Source organism: Pinus tabuliformis, chromosome 2_1, assembly GCF_031772625.1.
Source record: "Pinus tabuliformis cultivar Carrire ecotype Pingquan chromosome 2_1, CPIR1, whole genome shotgun sequence".
Taxonomy (NCBI): Eukaryota; Viridiplantae; Streptophyta; class Pinopsida; order Pinales; family Pinaceae; genus Pinus; species Pinus tabuliformis.
In genome coordinates this window covers 79269185-79288536 of record NC_142299.1, presented here as the reverse complement: position 1 = coordinate 79288536, position 19352 = coordinate 79269185, and positions in this window count along the sequence as shown.

Genomic DNA, 19352 nt, shown 5'->3' with positions numbered 1-19352 from the left:
AATACCAATTGACCATGGAGGCACCAATTGCATTGAACATTCCACCCTTGAATGCCCCACAAAGAGAGCTAGAATGGAAGGACGTGTGTGACACAGACTACCAGATGCTAGAGATATTCCTGATGTATAGCAAGTTTAATATTCATGTGCTAAATGAGCTAAAAGCCAAACATCTCAGTGGAAATGATATTCTAGGGATTTGGAACTCCAATTTGCCCATTTACAATCTCCCTCAAGTCAATGTCCTCCCAGACTTGATTCATAGATGCAGTGCTAACTATGACCCCTATCAGAGAGTTGTTCTCAATTGCTCAGGTGCAATTTTGTTCCATATCACCCCTGAGGCCATAAATGAAATGCTTCATTTCCATACTACAAGACCATTGACTCCTCTGTCCATAATGAACTTGATAAACCAAGGAGGCAAGCTGTCCAGTGCTCAAATTATAAAGATCAATCAATTATTCATTCAATCAGGCTCTGAAACTGTGAGGACCCCTCCTATTGGAAATGCATATCTGAATGAGTTGGGCAAAATGCTTGTAGATATGATCAGTTATGTTGTAGGATACAGAGCAACTGAGGATGTTGATAAAACCATTCTGGCCATGACGTCCATCTTCTCCCGTGGAAAGCCTCCTGTTGTTCACTATGATTATGCAGCCTACATTGCCAACACGATTCATGAGCAATTGATGAATCTGGAGAGGGAAAATCTATTTAGATATACTTCTTACATCTATCATTTATTCCTATTTTATCAGCCTGATAGCTTCCCTATAACTCTCAAGAAGCATGATGCCCAGGGAAACCCAAGGTCAGTGGTATTTTGGTCCTCCATCTTTCATTTCTCAATGTATTCACCATACAGTTACTGTGAGTTCATATACCTCTTCATCCATCCAGCTATGACCTTGCTATTAGGTACCCCTCCTCCAAGATTAACAGATGAGATGCAAAGGATTCTCCAGCTCTCAAAGGCCTACAGCATTGGGGATTGGTACTTCTACCAACACCATACCGTGATCAGAGTATATGGTTGTGAGCTAGCCCCATTTAAGCTACCAAGATATGTCCCTATGAGACTCTTTGCCTTAGAATATTTCAGACAATTTGGAAATGCAGACATGGTCCATTTCCACAACAAAAACAAGAAGGTGCAACTGAAAGTCAGAAGCCAGCTAGGCCCATTTCCTTACAACAAAAGGGAAGAAGCATGGAAAAGGGCAGATGACATGCTGCATAGCCTCGGGTTGAAAACCAGTTTCATCTGGTCACCTTATGATCCCAATCATTTTATTAGTCTTAGAAGGGTTAAATACAATCTGTCCAGCTATGATCATGTCAGGTTGCCTCATATCGAAAAATATGCAAATATGTTAAGTTGGAAAGAAGGCACATTAGAAGAGGCAACTACTAGAGAGGACATATTACAAAAAGAAGCAAAAAACCTTGAGAAGGAAGCTGACTTGGAAACTTGTGGGCAGGTTTCCTCTTCTTATCAAGGGCAACTTGGAGCAGCTGCCTCATCCTCTACAGCCTACCAACAAGCAGCCAGCAAGGGTAAAGAAAAAGAGATGGAGCAGGAGCAGCCACCCCCTACAGCAGAACAGCAAAAGGAGCAGCCAAAGCAGCAAGAAGAAACAGCTGAGGCCCCAATATCTACAGAGCAGCAGGCTCAAGTCAATGTGCCTCCTAGGCAGGAAACGACAGTGGAGGCCTCGGTCCTCCAAACTCCATTGAACGAAGAAAGAAGCAGGAAGAGGGATAGAGAGCCGGAAACTCCCCTCACCACGTCCACAGAGCAAGGGGAGAAAAGGCAGAGATTAAATCCGCTTTCTGAAGAGGAGATGCCTATTGGGCAATCCTTGGGCATGGACCCTCCTAGCATGGAGGCATCTGCCAGTTCCTTTCAGCAGGAACAAGAAAGAACCCTTGGAGGAGAGGTCAGCTCCTCAAGCCAGCAAAAGAGGGCTGAATCAAGCATAAAACAACAATTCATTGATATCAAGAAGAGGAATGAGCCAGTTAGGCTCCAGTTATACAATCATCTACTTAAAATGGCCCCTACAAATCAGCAGAGACTTATGTCAGCATATGACATAACAGAGGGGAAAATGACTATGAGTCATTTCATGCCCACTATGTTGCAGCCACAGTCAGCTGCAGACTACATAAGGACCAACCTTGAAGTACTTGCAAAGGACATCCACCCAATGGATCAAATAGAGCTTCACAAGCAAACGGGTGAGATGGTTTACTCAACTCTTGCAGACAAGACCTTCTTGGCATATAAATTGCAAAATAGTCTGCACAACACAACTGCCCAACTTGAGTTGGAAAAGGCATCCTCTCAGGCCAAAGACAATAGGATTAAGTCTTTGGAAGACATTATAATAGAGCTTGGGCATGATCCAAAGGACCCCAAAGCTGTACAAGCATTGCTGAAAGAGAGAGATGCTGATATAGCTGCTCTGAGAAAGATGGTAAAGATTCCAGCAACCCTTCATCCTCAAACTGAAGAGGTAGCTCGGCAAAGGAAGGACCAGGATGTAGCAACCGTGCTACTCACACTGCACAAACAGTTGGTGCAGACAGAAGGCAAATTAGTAGAAACAGAGGCTGCATTGCAGGCAGCCCTACAGCACAAAGAAGGAGGCCAGACATCTCAGCCCCCTCAACCAGTGATCAACCTTGAGGAGCCCCCTCAAATCATCACTCCTCCCACAGTACAGACAGTTGAAACAGCTCCATCAACATCAGCACCAGCAACTACATCAGAGAAGGCTCCAAGCCTTGACATGCAAAAGATGATGAAAGAGATTCAGGTTCTAGAGGCCCAAATGGCAGAGCTGAATCAAACTAAAGAGAAATTGGCCGCCATTAATGACAAATATGATAAATCCAAACAAATTGTGGCTGAAAAAGGAAGAGAAGTAAAGGCTCTTAAGGAGAGGATAAAAGAGCTAGAGAAAGAGCTCTCTTTGGACAAGGTTGTGGCTGAAATCAAGACAGTCCTATGGGCCAACATTGGTCAATCTATAATAGACCAATGGCAATTCATAGAAACCATTCATGAGCACATGGACCTCATAGGCAGGGCACACAGGGAAAGCCAAAGAGCAAGGGCATCTCTAGGCAATATGCCTGAGATAGCCAATAGGATGATAAATGTCCTCAACAATCATACAGGCCCTCAGTTGGCAGCAATCGGTATCCAAGGCAGAACTGATACTATTCTATTGATCAAAAGGGTGCTCACCTTGAAAAGTCTTGTGCAAACATTGGATAGAAGATGCCAAGAAATGCAGACTGAGGTGAACAAATTCATGGATAAATTCACAGCATTACAGAGCAGAGGCCTTCCTCGCTTAGTGAATAGCGCAGGGAGGCTACTATCACATGAAAATTATGCCAAAGGGTGAATACCTTTGCTACCAATCAGATCACTACAGGATCAAGCACCTCAGAGGAAACAGGGACTGCATCCGTCCAAAGTCTCTATGACAGAGTAGAGAACTTATTTTTTATCATGAATGAAATCAAACATCTGTTTGAAGTGCCTCCTAATTTCTACAAATATACAGAGGCAGATGAAACATTAGGTGCGTTTTTGAGGCATCAGTTGCCTTCTCTGGAATGGTGGACCAGCATGATACAGACATTGCTGTGAACACACATTTTCACCAAATTTTTGCATTAAAAAACAAGTCATCATGTTCAGACAATGGACACGCTCACTATGACAGTAAAACAGTGGACTGAGCCAACTCAGCAGACCAATTCAGCCACCAGAGCAACACTGACAGATACAGATGAGAGGGCCAAGAAAGCTACAGCTCAACGCAACATTAAAGGCCTATCATTCAGAATTAATGCAAAGGCACTTAACCGACTCAGTGGCCTCCAAAGGTCAAAAAGATTTCTGACAGAAACGAAAGGCTATTTATTGTATATTTAAAGTAGCGATAACTCTCTTATTTGCTATTCTGAAAGTTGGTGAACGCATTTATTGAGTAAATAACTCAGCGTTCAGATATTTTTGTAGAACTTATTATATATGTCCCCTCGCATAAGTTTGCAGAGGTTGTTGATTTTCTCTGAAGGAGATACTATGCTGTAAATTTCAGAAGTTTAATACAAAGAGCTGAGGAAAATTCCAAGATTTTGAGTTTGATGTGTTGCGGTCTGATGGTTTACTGCTACAGGATTCTTGCGTATATCATGGCACAATAAGTTTTCTTAAACTCTGTCGTTATGTATTTCATTCTTTCACAATCAGTTCATGTTTTATGTTGTGCATTTTAATAGCATATAAAAAGAATAGTTTCAGGATTTATTCACAGAATACCCTGAACTCAATCTGTTATGCTATTATTAATGTTTTCCTCTAGTATTAGTTATGAAAGTGTAATTCTTGATTGCTTCACTTTTAGACTAAGACTTCACAGTGAGTATTGTTCAGGAATTCAGATTTGCTCCTGAGTGATATATCTCTTTCCTACATCACCAGCTTAGTGAAAAACTCTTAATTGCCTTTCACTGGCTACTCATAATTCATCATCACAATTTTAAGTTTGTTTCATGACATACCTGAATGGCCCTGCAGTCCTAAGCTATCTTACTCAATATCTCAAAAAACTCATAATCACGGACTCCATTGCCCAATGGACTAAAAACCCCTGAAAATTTCACCTCATTTCCTGGAAGACATCATTCAACCAAAACTATAAACAAAACCTCACTTCATAACTAGCCTAAAATCCTTCAACAAACAAAGTCAAAATTAAAAGAGAGAGCCCTCTCTGATTACAGGTAGGCTAGAACCTGTAATCCAAAGCTTGGTTAGTGGTTACCCCGGTCGTATTCCCTTGGGTGTCAAAGGGAACAACCTAGGTGTTAACATAAATGGCGACTTCACTGGGGACCTGGATGAACTTTGCAATCCCCTGTTTGATTCTTAATACTGTAGATAAGGCCTGAGTGACAGCCAGATAGCCTTAGAAGCTGCCTTTGCTTTGCATTTGCGGGAGTATATAAAAGCTGCCTCAGTCAATCTTTATTCAGTCTTAACTTTCATGCAGTTGCGCTATGATTGATCAGTCCTCATCAAAATATCATTCTCTTCTTAGAAAATTTTCCTAAAGAAAATTATAGAAGCTGGCTCCTAAGAAGAAAACCCGCTATACAAGATCAAACCCAGATCCTGAGCCATCACCTGAGTTCCAAAATCCAAACCTAATATCAAGAATCCTTAAGAGACACAAATCAGAAGGGACTCTATCTGACTCAACTTCTGAAGCAGCACACCAAACTAATATTCCAACCCCTGTTAAGGTTCCTTTACGTCCTCGTACCACCAATCCACAATCTCCTAGGTCTTCATCCACTTCACAAGGCACCCTTTCAACCACTCCATCTACTACACATACCCCTCTCATCCCCTTTCCTCCCCTTGTCCCTTTTGTTCCCATTATCCCTATTGTCCCACCAAACATGGCTAATAGATATGCTCCACTGTAGTTACTTGCCAATCCAGGGCCTATGCCTCAAGATTACCAAAGCAAGATTTCATATTTTGATGGTACTGGCTCTTATCCAGCCCTTCAACATACTAAGAAGATGCAGGATTACTTTGAAAATTATGAGATAGATGATGATGGGGTTAGAATGAAATTTTTTGTGCAAAGCTTGACAGGAGATGTAAGATCATGGTTTAGGTCACTCACAGAAAACTCTATAGCTGACCCTGAAGCCCTGTATCAGACCTTTATCAACAGATGGGAGAAGAAAAAGCATCTGCTTCATATTTTATCTGAATACAACACTATCAGGAGAGGTCCCCAAGAAACTGTCTTTGACTATTGTGCTCGGTTTAACAATGTCTACAATGCTATTCCCCAAAATCTTAGACCCCCACTTGACCTAGCTCTATACACCTTTCCTGATGGGTTTAATTCAGATATGGCATACCAGTTAAGAGAAAGAGCTCCTCGGACTTTAGCTGAAATGCAAGACATAGCAGTGAGTGTAGAAGCCAACCTGATAGCCAAGAGGAATAGGACTAGAACTGAAAGAAAAACTACCTTCAAAGAAGAACCTCCAAGCTGGGATCAGAAATTAGATGCAATAATCACTGGTATGCATAGATTAGGTGACAGAGTAGAATCAGTTGAGAGGAAGTCATCATGGGAAGCACCACAGAATAATCCTATCAGAAATCCCAATCTTAGAAGAAATCAAAATCCTAATGTTGGTAAGGCCAGCCCTGAACTGGAAATTAGACCCCCATTCCAAGAAAATTATGCGGAAACTGCCACTTCTAATGAGCAGATAGATGATACCCACATCAATTTGATAGGCCTCAACAATGATCAGCAAGTCTTTCTCAGTCAAGAAGATCATGAAGATGAAGACACCAAGCAATTCCAAACCAAATCAGGTGAATCATTTGATTTCAAGCAAGGCTATGACATAGCTGTTTATGAAGTTCATAAACAATACAAATTAAGAAGCAGAATTATAAATGTCACACAGCCTGAGAAAACAAAGGATAGATTACAGCCTATAGAAGCTATTGTCACAGAGCCTACTAATGAAACTAATCCAATTACAAATGAGGTTGTAGTTGAAGAGGTACCAGAACCACTTCCCTCAAACCATGAACCAAGGGCTACACCTCCTCTACAGCACAATCCAGGCAGCACTTTCCAAAAGATGAGCAAAAAGAACCAGCCTCAAGATCAGAGTGAAAGTCAAGAAGACAACTTAATTAACAAAGAAAGGGTTGTCAACCACAATACCAAGATCCAATCTGAAAAAACTTTTAACTTAGAAGCTGAAATTGGTAAGTTAAAAATAGCCATTCCTCTTTCAGAGCTAGCTAAGCATGACATTTACAAACAACAAATCAAGAAGTCCCTTCAACTCACCCATAATAAAGATGATGTCAATGTGTTGGATGATACCCCAGAACTACTTTTCAGTCTAGAGGTTGATGGAAAGACAGCAGTTACAAGAATCTTACCTTTTTATGTCAGCTTGCATGTTCATGATAAGATATTACACAATGCCATGTTTGATTCAGGCGCTTCTCATAACCTTATGCCTAAATCAGTGATGGAGAGGTTGAATCTAGACATTACATGACCATATAAGGACCTGTTTTCATTTGATTCCAGCCAAGTCAAGTGTCTAGGCTTGATAAAAGATCTATGTGTGTCACTAGTCCAGTACCCAAATAAAACAATCTTAATGGACGTTGTTGTTGCTGATATCCCACCCAAGTATGGAATGCTGTTATCAAGATCATGGGGGGCTAAACTCCAAGGTTCCCTGCAATTGGATATGTCATATGCCACTATTTCTGTCTTTGGCCAGCCAAAGAGGCTATACAGAGAAACACTCATGAAATACATGGTGAGCAGTGAAGAAAAACCTCAAAATTTCCCAATTTATGCAGTCCATTCTGATTTAGATTCCTTCATTTTGTTCAATGATGATGTAAGTCCAATGAGTGATAATAAATCTGTCACACTTGAACAAAATATGCATGAGAGTGAGCAGTCAAGTCCTCAAGAAATCAAGATTGAGAAATCAATTGATGAGGCAGTCCTAGAAGATAAACCAGGTGAAAAACAAGAACTCCAACTTATAATCCCAAGTCATGGAAAGGATGTTGAAAATTCCCTAAATCAAGAGATCTTATGGTTTCTTGAGTTCGATGGATCAGTCAACAAATTAGGGGCAGGAGCTGGAGTATGGATTCATAACAAACAGAGCAGTTACGCACAAGGTCGAGCCTATAGGCTTAATTTCAGATGCACTAATAATATGGCAGAGTATGAGGCTCTGCTGCTAGGCCTCAAACTAGTAAAGTCTTTACAGGCCACCAAAGTTTCAATCATGGGAGATTCAGACCTCATTATTCAACAAGTGAAAGGAAATTTTGTCACCAATGACAAAAGACTAAGATCATACAGGTCTGCTACTATTGAAATACTGAAGGCTTTCACTGAATTTCAGATGACCAAAATACCTAGAACCCACAACCTCCATGCACACAGTTTAGCTACATTTGCAAGTACATGCAAACTGCCTTTTGGACCCAACCACTGCTTTACAGCTGAGATAAAACACAGACCTTTTGTCCCAAACAATGTCAAATATTGGCAAGTATTTGAGGACGACACCCAAATAAACAGTTTCTTGACCTCACAGCATGAATTTTCAGGTTTGAACATTGATGTTGATTCTGCAAAAGACACACAAACACTAAGTGAACAGGATCAAACAGCAGTGTCACTCAAAACAGCAAATCAGATCCTCTATCCAACAAACTTTAACAAGGAAAAAATACTGCAACTACAACAGTTGCATTTTGATGAAGTGCTTGGTACAGAGGCTGAAATAATAGAGCTAAAAGACAACTTTCTACCAACAGGCCTAACTCCATTGGAGGACATCTTTGACTCAAATGATGTTCCTAGAAAACCAAAAATGCAACCCCTTAAGGCTGCCATTGAAGAATGCAACATTGGGACTATTGAAAAACCCAAGATAATTAAATTGTTTGCATCTTTACCTCCTGACCAGAAGCCCAAATACATTGACCTCTTTAAAGAGTTCCAAGATGTGTTTGCATGGAGTTATGAGGATTTGAAATCCTATGACACCTCTGTTATTCAGCACACTATCCCTCTCAAGCCCAATCAAAAGCCATTTAAGCAAAAATTGAGAAGAATCAATCCAATGCTTCTCCCTTCAATTGAGAAAGAGGTACAAAAAATGTTTAAAGCTGGTATCATAGCGCCAATCAGGTTCTCAGATTGGATTTCAAACTTGGTCCCCACAAGAAAGAAGACTGGTGAGATTAGGCTTTGTGTTGACTTAAGGAATTTGAATCAAGTGTCCCTTAAAGACAATTATCCCTTACCAAAAATGGATCACATTCTCCAAAGAGTGGTAGGGGCTTCAAGAATCTCATTACTTGATGGATTCTTAGGATTTAATCAGATCCTAGTCCATCCGGATGATCAGGATAAAACAGCTTTTACAACCCCATGGGGAACTTTCAAGTATGTTAAAATGCCATTTGGGTTGAAAAATGCAGGAGCTACATTTCAGAGAGCAATGGATATTGCTTTCGCCAAAGAGATTCGTGAGTTCCTGGTTATTTACCTAGATGACCTCACTCCTTTCTCAAAATCTGACCAAGAACATCTAAAGCACTTGAGACAAATATTCACAACATGCAGGAAATATGGGATTTCCCTAAATCCCAAGAAGTCTCTATTTGGTTTGGAAGAAGGTAAGCTATTAGGTCATATCATTTCAAAGGATGGCATTAAAATTGACCCAGATAGAATACAGGCCATCTTGCAAATGCCCCATCCAAGAAACATCAAAGAATTACAAGCCTTCTTGGGAAAGATCAACTTTTTAAGGAGATTTATCCCAAACCTAGCAAAATTGATCAGATTATTAAACAACATGCTAAAGAAGGATTCAAAGGTAAAGTGGATAGTAGAAGCAAATCAAGCTTTTGAAGGTATCAAATTGGCCCTCACCCAAACCCCAGTCTTAACAAATCCTCAATTTGACAAGGAATTTATCATTTTCTCTTTTGCCTCTCAGCATACCATTGCTGTTGTCTTATTGCAGAAAGATGATCAAGGGAACGAAAAACCTATTGCTTTCTTTAGTAGAGCCCTGAGAGATGCACCGCTGAAATATCAGATCATGGAAAAGCAAGCCTATGCTTTGGTCAAAGCCATCAAAGACTTCAGGATCTACATCCTATACTCCCATGTCATTGCTTATGTACCAAGTCCCATTGTGAAAGACATACTGACTCAAGAAAACTTAGAGGGAAGAAGAGGAAAATGGATTGCTAACATATTGGAATTTGACATTGAGATAAGACCTGCAAAACTGATAAAAGGGCAAGGTTTGGCTAAATTAATGTCTGAAACAAACTTTCAAGCCTTGGACATTAACCAACTGGACAATGAACCGGAGCTGGCGACTCCAAAGATCAATGCAGCCTTTGAACAATCCCTGTGGTATTCTGATATCTGTTATATATTGCAAAACCTGTGTGCTCCCCCAGGATTGTCCAGAACCAAATCTAGATTTTTAAAAATGAAGGCCTCAAAATTTTGTATCATAGATGGTAATTTACTATGGAGAAATCATGAAGGTATATTGCTGAACTGTTTAACTATGGATGAAACTAACAATATTATGAAGGAATTCCATGCAGGTGATTGTGGTGGACATTTGTACTGGAAGTCCACTATGGATAAGATACTGAGGGCAGGTTACTATTGGCCCACTCTCTTCCCTGATGTTAAAAAATTTACCACTTCATGTCACAAATGTCAAGTGTTTGAGGGAAAAAGAAAGTTGCTACCACTTCCATTAAAGCCTATTGCAACAGAAAGGCCCTTTCAGCAATGGGGCTTGGACTTTATTGGGGAAATTCATCCTTCATCTTCAGGCCAACATAGATGGATTCTAACAGCCACAGATTACTTTACTAAATGGATTGAGGCTATTCCATGCAGACAAGCAAATGATTCTACTATCATTCAGTTTCTTGAGACCAATATTCTTGCTAGATTTGGTTGTCCTGACAAGATTATAACAGACAATGCTGCTGCTTTTAGATCCAAGAAGATGGTGAACTTTTGTCACAAATTCCACATTACTCTGGGTCATTCTACTGCATATTACCCTCAAGGAAATGGGTTAGCTGAATCATCTAACAAAAGTCTTATCAACATTATCAAGAAGATACTAGAGGAGAATAAGAAAAATTAGCACAAGAAGCTTGTCAATGCCTTGCGGGCAGACAGGCTAACAACCAAGAGGTCCATTGGGGTCAGCCCATATGAGTTGGTTTATGGGTTGGAAGCCAAATTCCCTTCATCATTAGGGGTCCCTGTCATGAAGTTACTTCAGGAAAGTCAAGCTGAACCAAATGACATACAAAGAAGAGTCAATCAGATTATCTGTTTGCAGCAAACCAGAGATCAGGTGTACAGCAGAGTTCAGGTCCTACAAGAGAAACTGAAGAAGGCCTTTGATATAAGAACCAAGGCTGAAGATTTCTTTATTGATGATAAAGTACTTAAATGGGATTCAAGAAGAGAAGACAAGGGAAAACATGGAAAATTTGACTCCCTTTGGAGGGGGCCTTTTGTTATTCAAGCAGTGCAAGGAAATAACACTTATTTTTTGAAAAATTTAGATGGCACTGAAGCTGAGGAGGGCCCGGTGAATGGCCGGATGTTAAAGCACTATTTTGACTACTTTCCCTGTATATAGCAGGATTTCTCCTTCTATACATAATCAGCTGTATATATTGTCTTTCAGCATACAAATAGTTCAGTTTGAGAATTTGCTATAAATAAGAAGGAAAAGTCTTTTAGTTCACAAGTGCCAAAATGGTGACAGATTCCAGTTTTGAGGTCCAAAGAGACAAGGTGACAAGGTTTGAGAAGAAATCAAAAGCCAAGGCATTCTGACCTGCTGTTCTTGGTCTTTCAAAGTAGAAAAACCATCCCCAAGTGGAGACACTATTAGTTACCTATACCAATAGGTTTCATTTTTCATGATTGACAGGGGAAGTGCCAATATGATCTACTTCGGTGATGCAAAGATCTCATATTCTTGTGAAAGATACATATTTATAGTTGGTTAATGTTGTCCTACTTTTGAATGGGTGATCCAACCGTCTAAACTGGGTCATGCCACATTTCAATTTTTGTTGTAGATTAGAGAAACAAATCTGTCCAAACTGTTCAATCTTGGCAGATAAGTAGTTAGGTAGAGAATGAAAGGTTACCAACTGTTTAATCTGGGGCCTTGGAAGTAATAAGGTTAGCTTTAGCTAGAAAATCAAAAGAAAAAGCCAAAGGAAAATAAAAGGCACATGAGGGTTTGCAAGTCTAAGTGCACCCTCCTTGGAGTAACAAAAAATGCTAGGCAATAGAGTGGGTAGGCAGATGGGGTTGCAGAAGCATGATTTATGACATTTCACTGACCTAAGCAAAGGGAAAACTTGGTGTCAGTACAGATCTTCTTATTCAGCAGTCTTTTAGTAGCAAAATGATGCATGTCTAACTTCCCAATCATCCCCCATCACATTCCTTCCTAACATCCCAGCACCACCTCTGTTTATAAGAGAAAACAAATTCATTGATGGATTCTTGTTGCATAAAAGAGCCACATTTCTTGTGTAAAATTCTTTTCATTTTGATCTACTTCCTAACTAAGTTTGTCTCCTTAAAACTTAGTATCTATCACTTCCCATTCCTATTCCCCTCCAATACTAATTACTAACTCTATCTACACTTAAATCCCTATGTTTCCCTTTCCCTATTACTATAACACCATGGTGTATAAAACCCCAAAAATATGTATATTCCCTCCCCTTTGGCATTATAGCCATATCTCCAAATATTGGACAACCATGCAGAATCCAAGCCTGGTTCAAGATGCTTTGTTCAAAATCAGGGATTAAACTAACCCCACGTTGGTTTAATAACCCAAGCCCTACCCCTTTTTCCCCTTACAACCACTTTGAAATGATTTACCCACTTTTCTTGCAAATAGGCCTTGTAAAAACCCACATTTTGTTCTTAACCGCGCTATTTACAACAAAAAAAAAAACACCAATAAACCCACTTTACCCCTTATTTCAAAGTTTTGGGTTAAGAAGCACATTTTTCAAAAAACATTGAAAAAACCCACAAATCCGCCAAAAGTTTAAAGTCCCGCCTGGGCGCACATTTCCAGAAAAATAAAAGTTTATTGCATGCCCCGCTGTCGTATCGTCCTTACATTTTCAGAACCCGTCGACCGTCGGATCTGGGCTTTCCCATCCGATGGCCCATATTAATATCGGGCCGAACCCGATGACCGAACGATAGCACCCGATAACTGTCAGATCATGACGTCAGGGCGGTGCCACGCATCAGCCCCAAATCGTATCGGGAGGTCGCTTGCCAATACCGCCACCATACCATGAGCGGTCCGATGGAACCACTTACTGCCCTCTGTATACTGCCTGCCCAGTCATGCCCACGTCACGTCTACATCACCGCCACCCCAGTGCCACATCGTCGCTCCGCCCGCCATTGCTCTGAGCTGTCCGCCACGCCCTCCATCCACGCATACCACTCAGAGGCCACCACGTCACCTTTCCGTACCCGACCCCACCCGATGACGTCATGCTCACGTCATCCAAAAAAAGCGCCAAAAGCCTAAAAGTTCCATATTTTCACCCAATTTCGCGTTTTTCATCACTTTTGCCAAAATAACTGTTTCTGCTCCTTGCATGCAAATTACGACCGTTTCGCCGCCAACCTGCAGAAATCAACTTGAGGACCGTCAGCGCCTTCAATCCGCCTGCACTTGCCACCATTGTCGAAATTCACCAGGTATTTACCGTAATCTTTCCCCCGTACCTGGTTTTCTGCATAATTCACCATAACAAGCCAAAGAAGAGAGAAAACGCTGTAATTTCCCGTGAATTCTCGGTGAACATCACTTCCCTCCATACTATAGGCCAGATTCACCTGCAGACTGCCCACATTTAGCCTAATTTCGGTCGAATTACACTCTGTTTGCGCACTCGCAAACTGAAACCTCTGCTGCTCAAACTCACCGGGAAACAGCCCTGGCAGTCCCAGTGCTTGCTCATCAAACCTTTCCAGGAGCATTTCTTCTTGTTTGACCATTATTCCCACTGTTTTCTCTGTACATTGTCCTGCTACTGTAAAAACACTGCTCCGTGTTGCTCTGCCCAAAGAAGCAAGTTTAAATACAATTCAAAATACCAATTGACCATGGAGGCACCAATTGCATTGAACATTCCACCCTTGAATGCCCCACAAAGAGAGCTAGAATGGAAGGACCTGGGTGACACAGACTACCAGATGCTAGAGATATTCCCGATGTACAACAAGTTTAATATTCATGTGCTAAATGAGCTAAAAGCCAAACATCTCAGTGGAACTGATATTCTAGGGATTTGGGACTCCAATTTGCCCATTTACAATCTCCCTCAAGTCAATGTCCTCCCAGACTTGATTCATAGATGCAGTGCTAACTATGACCCCTGTCAGAGAGCTGTTCTCAATTGCTCAAGTGTAGTTTTGTTCCATATCACCCCTGAGGCCATAAATGAAATGCTTCATTTCCATACTACAAGGCCATTGACTCCTCTGTCCATAATGAACTTGATAAACCAAGGAGGCAAGTTGTCCAGTGCTCAAATTATAAAGATCAATCAATCATTCATTCAATCAGGCTCCGAAACTGTGAGGACCCCTCCTATTGGAAATGCATATCTGAATGAGTTGGGAAAAATGCTTGTAGATATGATCAGTTATGTCCTAGGATACAGAGCAGCTGAGGATGTTGATAAAACCATTCTGGCCATGATGTCCATCTTCTCCCCTGGAAAGCCTCCTGCTGTTCACTATGATTATGCAGCCTACATTGCCAATAAGATTCATGAGCAATTGATGAATCTGGAGAGGGAAAAGCTATTTAGATATACTTCTTACATCTATCATTTGTTCCTATTTTATCAGCCTGATAGCTTCCCTATAACTCTCAAGAAGCATGATGCTCAGGGAAACCCAAGGTCAGTGGTATTTTGGTCCTCCATATTTCATTTCTCAATGTATTCACCATACAGTTACTGTGAGTTCATAGACCTCTTCATCCATCCAGCTATGACCTTGCTATTAGGTACCCCTCCTCCAAGATTAACAGATGAGATGCAAAGGATTCTCCAGCTCTCAAAGGCCTACAACATTGGGGATTGGTACTTCTACCAACACCATACCGTGATCAGAGTATATGGCTGTGAGCTAGCCCCATTTAAGCTACCAAGATATGTCCCTATGAGACTCTTTGCCTTAGAATATTTCAGACAATTTGGAAATGCAGACATGGTCCATTTCCACAACAAAAACAAGAAGGTGCAACTGAAAGTCAGAAGCTAGCTAGGCCCATTTCTTTACAACAAAAGGGAAGAAGCATGGAAAAGGGAAGATGACATGCTGCATAGCCTCGGGTTGAAAACCAGTTTCATCTGGTCGCCTTATGATCCCAATCATTTTATTAGTCTTAGAAGGGTTAAATACAAGTTGTCCAGCTATGATCATGTCAGGTTGCCTCATATCGAAAAATATGCAAATATGTTAAGTTGGAAAGAAGGCACATTAGAAGAGGCAACTACTAGAGAGGACACATTACAAAAAGAAGCAAAAAACCTTGAGAAGGAAGCTAACTTGGAAACTTGTGGGCAGGTTTCCTCTTCTTATCAAGGGCAACTTGGAGCAGCTGCCTCATCCTCTACAGCCTACCAGCAAGCAGCTCAAACAACTCAACAAGCAGCCAGCAAGGGTAAACAAAAAGAGATGGAGCAAGAGCAACCACCCCCTACAGCAGAACAGCAAAAGGAGCAGCCAAAGCAGCAAGAATAAACAGCTGACGCCCCAATATCTACAGAGCAGCGGGCTCAAGTCAATGTGCCTCCTAGGCAAGAAACGATAGTGGAGGCCTCGGTCCTCCAAACTCCATTGAACGAAGAAAGACGCAGGAAGAGGGATAGAGAGCTGAAAACTCCCCTCACCACATCCACAGAGCAAGGGGAGAAAAGGCAGAGATTAAATCCGCTTTCTGAAGAGGAGATGCCTATTGGGCAATCCTTGGGCATGGACCCTCCTAGCATGGAGGCATCTGCCAATTCCTTTCAGCAGGAACAAGAAAGAACCCTTGGAGGAGAGGTCAGCTCCTCTAGCCAGCAAAAGAGGGTTGAATCAAGCATAAAACAACAATTCATTGATATCAAGAAGAGGAACGAGCCAGTTAGGCTCCAGTTATACAATCATCTACTTAAAATGGCCCCTACAAATCAGCAGAGACTTATGTCAGCATATGACATAACAGAGGGGAAAATGACTATGATTCATTTCATGCCCACTATGTTGCAGCCACAGTCAGCTGCAGACTACATAAGGGCCAACCTTGAAGTACTTGCAAAGGACATCCACCCAATGGATCAAATAGAGCTTCACAAGAAAGCGGGTGAGATGGTTTACACAACTCTTGCAGACAAGACCTTCTTGGCATATAAATTGCAAAACAGTCTGCACAACACAACTGCCCAACTTGAGTTGGAAAAGGCATCCTCTCAGGCCAAAGAAAATAGGATTAAGTCTTTGGAAGACATTATAATAGAGCTTGGGCATGATCCAAAGGACCCCAAATCTGTACAAGCATTGCTGAAAGAGAGAGATGCTGATATAGCTGCTCTTAGAAAGATGGTAAAGATTCCAGCAACCCTTCATCCTCAAACTGAAGAGGTAGCTCGGCAGAGGAAGGACCAGGATGTAGCAACCATGCTACTCACACTGCACAAACAGTTGGTGCAGACAGAAGACAAATTAGTAGAAACAGAGGCTGCATTGCAGGCAGCCCTGCAGCACAAAGAAGGAGGCCAGACATCTCAGCCCCCTCAACCAGTGATCAACCTTGAGGAGCCCCCTCAAATCATCACTCCTCCCACGGTACAGACAGCTGAAACAGCTCCATCAACATCAGCACCAGCAACTACATCAGAGAAGGCTCCAAGCCTCGACATGCAAAAGATGATGAAAGAGATTCAGGTTCTAGAGGCCCAAATGGTAGAGCTGAATCAAACTAAAGAGAAATTGGCCACCATTAATGACAAATATGATAAATCCAAACAAAGTGTGGCTGAAAAAGGAAGAGAAGTAAAGGCTCTTAAGGAGAGGACAAAAGAGCTAGAGAAAGAGCTCTCTTTGGACAATGTTGTGGCTGAAATCAAGACAGTCCTATGGGCCAACATTGGTCAATCTATAACAGACCAATGGCAATTCATAGAAACCATTCATGAGCACATGGACCTCATAGGCAGGGCACACAGGGAAAGCCAAAGAGCAAGGGCATCTCTAGGCAATATGCCTGAGATAGCCAATAGGATGATCAATGTCCTGAACAACCGTACAGGCCCTCAGTTGGCAGCAATGGGTATCCAAGGCAGAACTGATACTATTCTATTGATCAAAAGGGTGCTCACCTTGAAAAGTCTTGTGCAAACATTGGATAGAAGATGCCAAGAAATGCAGACTGAGGTGAACAAATTCATGGATAAATTCGCAGCATTACAGAGCAGAGGCCTTCCTGGCTTACTGAACAGCGCAGGGAGGCTACTATCACATGAAAATTATGCCAAAAGGGTGAATACCTTTGCTACCAATCAGATCACTACAGGATCAAGCACCTCAGAGGAAACAGGGCCTGCATCCGGCCAAAGTCTCTATGACAGAGTAGAGAACTTATTTTTTATCATGAATGAAATCAAACATCTGTTTGAAGTGCCTCCCAATTTCTACAAATATACAGAGGCAGATGAAACATTAGGTGCGATTTTGAGGCATCAGTTGCCTTCTCTGGAATGGTGGACCAGCATGATACAGACATTGTTGTGAACACACATTTTCACCAAATTTTTGCATTAAAAAACAAGTCATCATGTTCAGACAATGGACACGCTCACTATGACAGTAAAAAAGTGGATTGAGCCAACTCAGCAAACCAATTCGGCCACCAGAGCAACACTGACAGATACAGATGATAGGGCCAAGAAAGCTACAGCTCAACGCAACATTAAAGGTGTATCATTCAGAATTAATGTAGAGGCACTTAACCGACTCAGTGGCCTCCAAAGGTCAAAAAGATTTCTGACAGAAACGAAAGGCTATTTATTGTATATTTAAAGTAGCGATAACTCTCTTATCTGCTATTCTGAAAGTTGGTGAACGCATTTATTGAGTAAATAACTCAGCATTCAGATATTTTTGTAAAACTTATTGTATATATGTCCCCTCGCATAAGTTTGCAGAGGTTGTTGATTTTCTCTGAAGGAGATACTATGCTGTAAATTTCAGAAGTTTAATACAAAGAGCTGAGGAAATTTCCAAGATTCTGAGTTTGATGTGTTGCGGTCTGATGGTTTACTGCTACAGGATTCCTGCGTATATCATGGCACAATAAGTTTTCTTAAACTCTGTCGTTATGTATTTCATTCTTTCACAATCAGTTCATGTTTTATATTGTACAATTTAATAGCACAGAAAAAGAATAGTTTCAGGATTTATTCACAGAATACCCTGAACTCAATCTGTTATGCTATTATGAATGTTTTCCTCTAGTATTAGTTATGAAAGTGTAATTCTTGATTGCTTCACTTTCAGACTAAGACTTCACAGTGAGTATTGTTCAGGAATTCAGATTTGCTCCTGAGTGATATATCTCTTTCCTACATCACCAGCTTAGTGAAAAACTCTTAATTTCCTTTCACTGGCTACTCATAATTCATCATCACAATTTTAAGTTTGTTTCATGACATACCTGAATGGCCCTGCAGTCCTAAGCTATCTTACTCAATATCTCAAACAACTCATAATCACGGACTCCATTGCCCAATGGACTGAAAACCCCTGAAAATTTCACCTCATTTCCTGGAAGACATCATTCAACCAAAACTATAAACAAAACCTCACTTCATAACTAGCCTAAAATCCTTCAACAAACAAAGTCAAAATTAAAAGAGAGAGCCCTCTTTGATTACAGGTAGGCTAGAACCTGTAATCCAAAGCTTGGTTAGTGGTTACCCCGGCCGTATTCCCTTGGGAGTCAAATGGAACAACCTGGGTGTTAACAGACGTACAAAGTGTTAACACCCAGGTTGTTCCCTATGACTCCCAAGGGAATACGGCCGGGGTAACCACTAACCAATCTTTGGATTACAGTGCCTAGCCACACTGTAATCAGAGAGGGCTCTCTCTTTATAATTTGTCTCTGTTCTATGGAGATTTTAGGCTAGCTATGAAATGAAGGTGTTTAGTTTTGTGCTTTGGTTGAAGGATACCTTTCTGTACTTGAAGTGTGCAATCTGCAGATAAGTTTATTTCATTGGGCAATGGAGTCTGTGGCTACAAATGTTTAGAAATCTTGAGATGATTTACTGAAATTACAGGGCCATTTAAATACTTCATATAACAAAGTTAGATTATGATGGTGACATGTGAACAACCAGTGAAAAGCATTCAAGAATTTTCCACTGAGCTGGGGTGTGGGAAAGAGATAGATGCCTCAGGAGCAAACTTGAATTCCTGAAAATATTTATCACAGTGAAAGATATAGCTTGAAAGTGTAGCAATTAAGAATTACACCTTATTTACTCTATCTGAAGAAAACATTTATAACAGCTTAGATTGAGTTCAGGGTAATCTGTGATCAAA